The sequence below is a fragment of the Hyperolius riggenbachi genome, chromosome 1 (assembly GCF_040937935.1).
Source record: "Hyperolius riggenbachi isolate aHypRig1 chromosome 1, aHypRig1.pri, whole genome shotgun sequence".
Classification (NCBI taxonomy): Eukaryota; Metazoa; Chordata; class Amphibia; order Anura; family Hyperoliidae; genus Hyperolius; species Hyperolius riggenbachi.
Window position 1 is genome coordinate 556873573 of NC_090646.1, and position 6000 is coordinate 556879572.

The window sequence follows — 6000 nt, forward strand, 5'->3', positions numbered from 1 at the left end:
GGGGTCTGGGGGGTGGGCAGGGGGGGGGGGGTCTGAGGGGTGCTGTGGGCGATCAGTGGGCGGGGGGGGGCAGATCAGTGTGTTTGGGTGCAGACTAGGGTGGCTGCAGCCTGCCCTGGTGGTCCCTCCGACACTGGGACCACCAGGGCAGGAGGCAGCCTGTATAATACACTTTGTATACATTACAAAGTGTATTATACACTTTGTAGCGGCGATCGCGGGGTTAACATCCCGCCGGCGCTTCCGTATGGCCGGCGGGATGTTACGGCGGGTGGGCGGAGCCAGTTGCCGGGGGAAGCGCGCGTCATCAATGACGCGATCGCTCCCCCGGCATAGGAAAAGGACGCAACGCCCTAAGGCGTATTGCGGTCCTTAAGGCATCAACTTTGCCGCCGCCCATGGGCTGTGGGCGGTCGGCAAGTGGTTAATAAGCAAGAGATACCTACAAAAATTAAAGGAACTGACTATACAGCTTTAAAGGGAATCTGAACTGAGTAAAATTATTTAAAATAAACACATGATGTAGCTGCAAATGAATATTACATACTTACCTCACCATCAGTTCCTCTCAGAAGCTCACCATTTTCTTCTTACAGTGATCCCATCCAGTTCTGACAATATTTTGTCAGAACTGAAATATTCCAGTTGCTGTCAGTTATATATCAGCTGCTGCCAGTTATAACTGAATGTGCAAGGTAATGTCCATGTTTCCCTATGGCTCACGTGGGCTGTATTACAGTTTAACAGTGTGCTGACCAGGAAGCTGTTATGGAGTAAAAGCCATTTTCAAAATGGAGGACAAAAAATTCCATCGATCACTGTGGTCAAACAGAATGCAGGAGAGGAGAAAGAGATTGATGAGTAGACTACACAGAAGGTAAGTATGACATGTGCATGTTTATTTCGACTTTTAATTTTCATTTCAGGTTCTCTTTAAACTGACCTTGGTGGGAAAGTGAATGAGAATAAAGAAGAAAGTGGGTGAGATACATTTTGGGACAGGGGGTGGGCCTCAGGAATGTGTATGTGTGTGTGAAAATCTGTCCATTCCTCTGTGTAGGTATATACTGTATATCTATATCTAAGAGGATTAAGACCAAAAAATAGTTAACTGTTCTAAAATACAAGTTAATGTAAACATTGATATTTATATATCTCTGCGTAATATGTTGGCGCTTTATAAATACAATAAATAAATAATAATACAATAATTGATGCAAACTGGAACCTTAACATGAAGAACAAGCTGATGGAGATTTTACACTCACCTGAAGGAATACAATGTGAACTGATGTTGGCAAATAAAATAAAAATAAAACATTTCTTAGATAGGTGCATAAATAGGTTTTGAAACAAAATAATTTACCATATCTCTGTATGAATATACTGAGAAATAAAATACTGCTGCGCATTCTACTTGCTCATTACATTAAAGATGGTAGATATATTTTTCTGTGCTTATGGAAAACACATAAAAAAAATCATCCCTGCACAATATAAAAGTTAAACATCAAGGATACATTTTCCTATGAATGTCTTTGTGTCATTTTCTTTGCAGAAAATATAGCATCCTTGTACAGAATAAAGGGCAAATATAGCAACATACATGGTCATATTTAATCATGTTGTTCACATGCTTACGCAACTGCCAACTGCTTTCAACTGTTATGTTTGTTTAGCTATGTCCATGCTGCTCCGAAGCTCTACATCTTGTTACTTTTTAAATAAACAGCCTTCCACATACATAATTACAAAAATATACACAGCATCTCAGACCTGTAGAGTTTATATATTTGTGGAATCACAATGAAGAAAATATTTAACATTGCTGCAATAAATTGTTACTCCTCTGCCAACAAGGAAGCCATACGTTGTACAAGCTCAGAATGAATTGCAAAGGAAACAAAGGTGAAGGAAAGAGATGCTATTATTTTCTTAGAAATGTTGTGAATCAGTTTAGACAATGCTAGAAGACTAATAAGCTGAATTAGGTCACTTTGAAAATTTCTAGGACAGACAAGGTAGGGCACAGATACAGCATGATAAAGGCACCATGAAATAAACCAAGTCATTTTGATCTTACATGAAAACACTTTAAACACAATGAAAATAGCTTCTGTTTTAATTTTCTCCATGGTTTAGTAATTAGTTTTGTTATTAGAGAATTTACTGAATTAATGTATTCCTCTTGATTATGACATATATAGTTATATCCTTTTTTTAAATCTATATCTACAGTATGTTTGTGCTTTTAAATTTGTACTTTAAAATGTGTATTCACAGAAATCTGTAAACACTTTATCCCACTACCAATTACTGAATCTGATAGAGGCTAAGCGCTTTGAGTCCTATGGGAGAAAAGCGCTATCAGGGCCGGATTTGTGGGCAGGCTGAATAGGCCCGGACTAGGGCGGGGCTTGAGCTGGGGCGGCATTGCAGCTGACAGGAGATGAACTGTTCTATAATAACCTGTCTGCGCAGGGACGTCTTGCTGCTGCTTGGATGTCTCTCATACTCAGGAAATTTACGGATTGTCAGTAACTATACTTTTAAATGTATGTGTCCGTGAAATTCGTAATTGTTTTGGGTGTGTCTGTGAAAAAGTAAACTGGCTCAGTGCATGGCTGATTAACCAATCTAATCTGGGGGCGGGCATTTCCCATGAGTTAATCCCACTCCTCAGTTTAGTACAGTTTCGGTAGTCCAGCAGCCTTTCTGTCTAATTGGGCTACAATCCCCATCCCCTTTTGTCTTCTGGCACGCCTCCTCAGGTAGCACGTCCACGGACTGGAGTCTGGTGTAAATGTGCGCACTGCACATCAAGAGGACGACTCCGTACCTCGAGAGAAGTGGTGAGACAGGGAGGACTATTGGGGGGGAGGGGTTAACTGAACTACAGCTTCACAGTAACTTGCTTGTCCCCAGGAATCATTTAGCCTGCACCCTCCTCACAGCTGACAGGCTGCTCTCCTGTGTGTGCTGAGTTATAAGTTTGAACCAGAGCAGCTCCCATCCCAAAGGAATGTCACTCGTGACAATGTAAACGTTGCATGCCTGTTGGTGAGAATAAACGCTGTCACGAGTGACATTCCTTTGGGATGGGAGCTGCTCTGGTTCAAACTTATAACACGGCACACACAGGAGAGCAGCCTGTCAGCTGTGAGGAGGGTGCAGGCTAAATGATTCCAGGGGACAAGCAAGTTACTGTGATGTCAGCAGGCAAGATGCATTGTAGCTTTGTTATTTTGCAGGGCATTTGAAAACACTGGAAGGCACACTAGGTTTTTCTTGGGAGAAAACTGTCCCTTTTAGTCCCTTAGTGTGCCCTAATACTGTCCCTTTTAGTCCCTTAGCGTGCCCTAATACTGTCCCTTTTTAGCGGGGTCACACTAATACTGTCCCTTTTTTCCCGGGGTCACACTGATATTCCGGGGGGGGGGGGGGATGACAGTGGATGCACTAGGTACAGAAGAGGGCACAGTTCTGATGGAGGGAGTGTGCCAGAGTGGAGCATCCGAACAGCTAATACAAATGAGAACTACATACCGCTATGTTCCTCGCCGCAGCTTCAGTGTCCTTGGATCCCCTCTGGCTTAGAGGCCAACCTTTCCAGGTTAGCCTTTACTGCGGGAGCACCACTGTCAATCATCCTCATATGGTCTGGAGGTCAAACAATTGTGGTACTTTGTGTGGGAGTCCTTGGGGATCTTAACCATCTGATCCTTCAGGACGGTCATTATCATCGTGCATTGCCAAATGCTGTTTGTGTAACGTTTAAACCCGTGTCGCAAGGATGTGGAAACGTTCACTTGTTGATCAAAAATCACAGATCATTGGAAAAGTCGCTGAAAAAAAATTGCATAATGGGTGCTGCCCTTTTACTGAATACTCCAGCCTGTTTAAAACTTCACATGTGCAAGCTCTATTTAGACTTGGGAGGGGCGGTTGCAGAAAGTGGTGCCTAGGGTACTGAAAAGTACAAATCCGTCCCTGAGCGCTATAGAAAAGTTATTGTATCATTTTATTGTATTATTGTAAAAAAAAAAAAGTTTAAAAAAAGCCCCTGATGAATAATATTTTGTTTATCAATGTTTAGTTCATTGCCCATGTAAGGCTCTGCATCCTGTGCTATACCAGCCCACATGGTCCATGAAATACGGGGCTCTGCAAGAGAGGAGCAGCAAAGTCCCCCCCCCCTTTCCGCAAAACCTCTTTTTTCATTTTAAGGACAAGGGACTCTTCCTCAACTCTATGCTTTAGAGGTGGGGGTAAATCACTCTATATCTGGGGGAATAGGTCATGGGGGGGCTTTTGATGAAATATAGGAGTTCCCTTTAATAGTAAGGAGAGACCTTCAGATATTCAACACCTTAACAGGTATATAGGTACAGGGGGTCATTTCTGATGCCTGTCTATTTGAATAGATAGTTAAAAAGTTAGACATTATTAACCTCTTTAGATTTAAGCAAATCAAAAGAAGATTGCACACCACTGTTGAGGTGCTGGGACCCATGTAAGTCAAGCAGAAGAATCCAGGAGGTCCGCACACTCGAAGAATAAACATCCAATTTTTATTCAAACATTGTGACAAAGTTCCATTCAAAAGACCGACGATTCATTTCGGGGCCCCGTGGGGTCCCCTTTGTCAAGGCAGCACAAACAGAATGGTGACAATTTGATAATAACCCATTCGCCTTATAAGCAGTTAATGAGATGCAAACCCCTCCCCTCACAAGTTCAAATCTGTCACAATTTACATATGTAAACACAGCACATGTTGCTATAATATCAACACAATAATGCACCAAGCAACACTCCCATAATTCCTGTTGTATAATCAACCTGTGAACTATGATACCTGGTGATATGCGCAGATTATTCTTTAATGGCTTGTACAGGATTCTCTCATCTGACAAGGGTCCACCACAGCAATGTTGCTAGGGCGGATTCCCGCCTCTCCCGTGATGCACTAGCCCTGGACGGTTGTCCATGGCGGGCATCAGTCAATATGACTGAACAAGCTCCGTCCGTATGGTTCACGCCCATCGCCGTGTGGACCGTGCCGCTATAGGCTCCAACGTGGAGTACATGTCCACAACTGGCCAGGCGGCGGCGACAATCCCGCCCCCAACCACTGCGTGGTTACGATTCGTGTCAGCGTGACGTAGAGGCGAGGGACATCCCTCGTCTCATGCCACGCCCACCAACAGTGCGTAAACCTCACGTGCGCCTCCTAGTCTAGGCGCACAACCTCGTACTCATCTTAGATAGGTTGCTACGCAACCATAGCATACAAGATGGACCTAAACCTTGTATAGCCCTGTGACACATGTCACAAGTACCTCGTATCCGTGCTGCACGCGTCCCTGCCAGCACATCACTTTATACACATCACTGTGTGACCCCTGCCAATAACAGATATCCCAGACCATGAAATACTGCATAGCCCAACACACTGGATCATCATCCTATGACAGATAAACATAAGTTAGAACCCCTCAGTGAAAGGGGAGAATATCCTACTACTTACAGACCACCAAGGAGGAAAGAAGATTATAGTGTGACACCGTGATAAACAGCCCAAGAGTCCCCAGAAAAGAGCAGGAAAAGATCCTATAAAAAACATAAAAAACAATACCATGTAAATATTACATGATGGTAATCTATGTACAGTACAGCATACATTGTCACAAGAATTATCTCACAGGTAGAAAACACGCTAGACCATTATGACTGTTTAAACCTGAGGGGGCCACTGTATTTAGCGTATAAATCCAAAAGGCTTTCCTTTGTAAAAGCAGGTGCTTACGATCCCCACCCCTTCTGGGTGCCTGGACCCACTCAATCACCATACCCCTCAATGAATGAACCTGATGCTTGTGCTCTGTAAAATGCAGGGCGACCGGCTTTGTGGAGTCGGGGGTCTCACCTTTCTCAATCGCACGGTACATGATTCGAATGTCGCTGCGATGGCGCTGAAAACGTTTTTTGAATGGGCCT

At 43.6% G+C, this 6000-nt stretch overlaps 1 long non-coding RNA gene across 1 annotated transcript in view; it reads right to left on the reverse strand.

Annotated features, from left to right (window-relative positions):
- Nucleotides 1-5571, reverse strand: part of LOC137557373 (uncharacterized) — a 74893-nt gene extending 69322 nt beyond the window's left edge. Inside the window, exon 1 of the long non-coding RNA XR_011029560.1 lies at nucleotides 5531-5571. This is a non-coding gene — a long non-coding RNA (uncharacterized lncRNA). The remainder of the gene's footprint in view (nucleotides 1-5530) is intronic.
- Nucleotides 5572-6000: the final 429 nt, after the last annotated feature.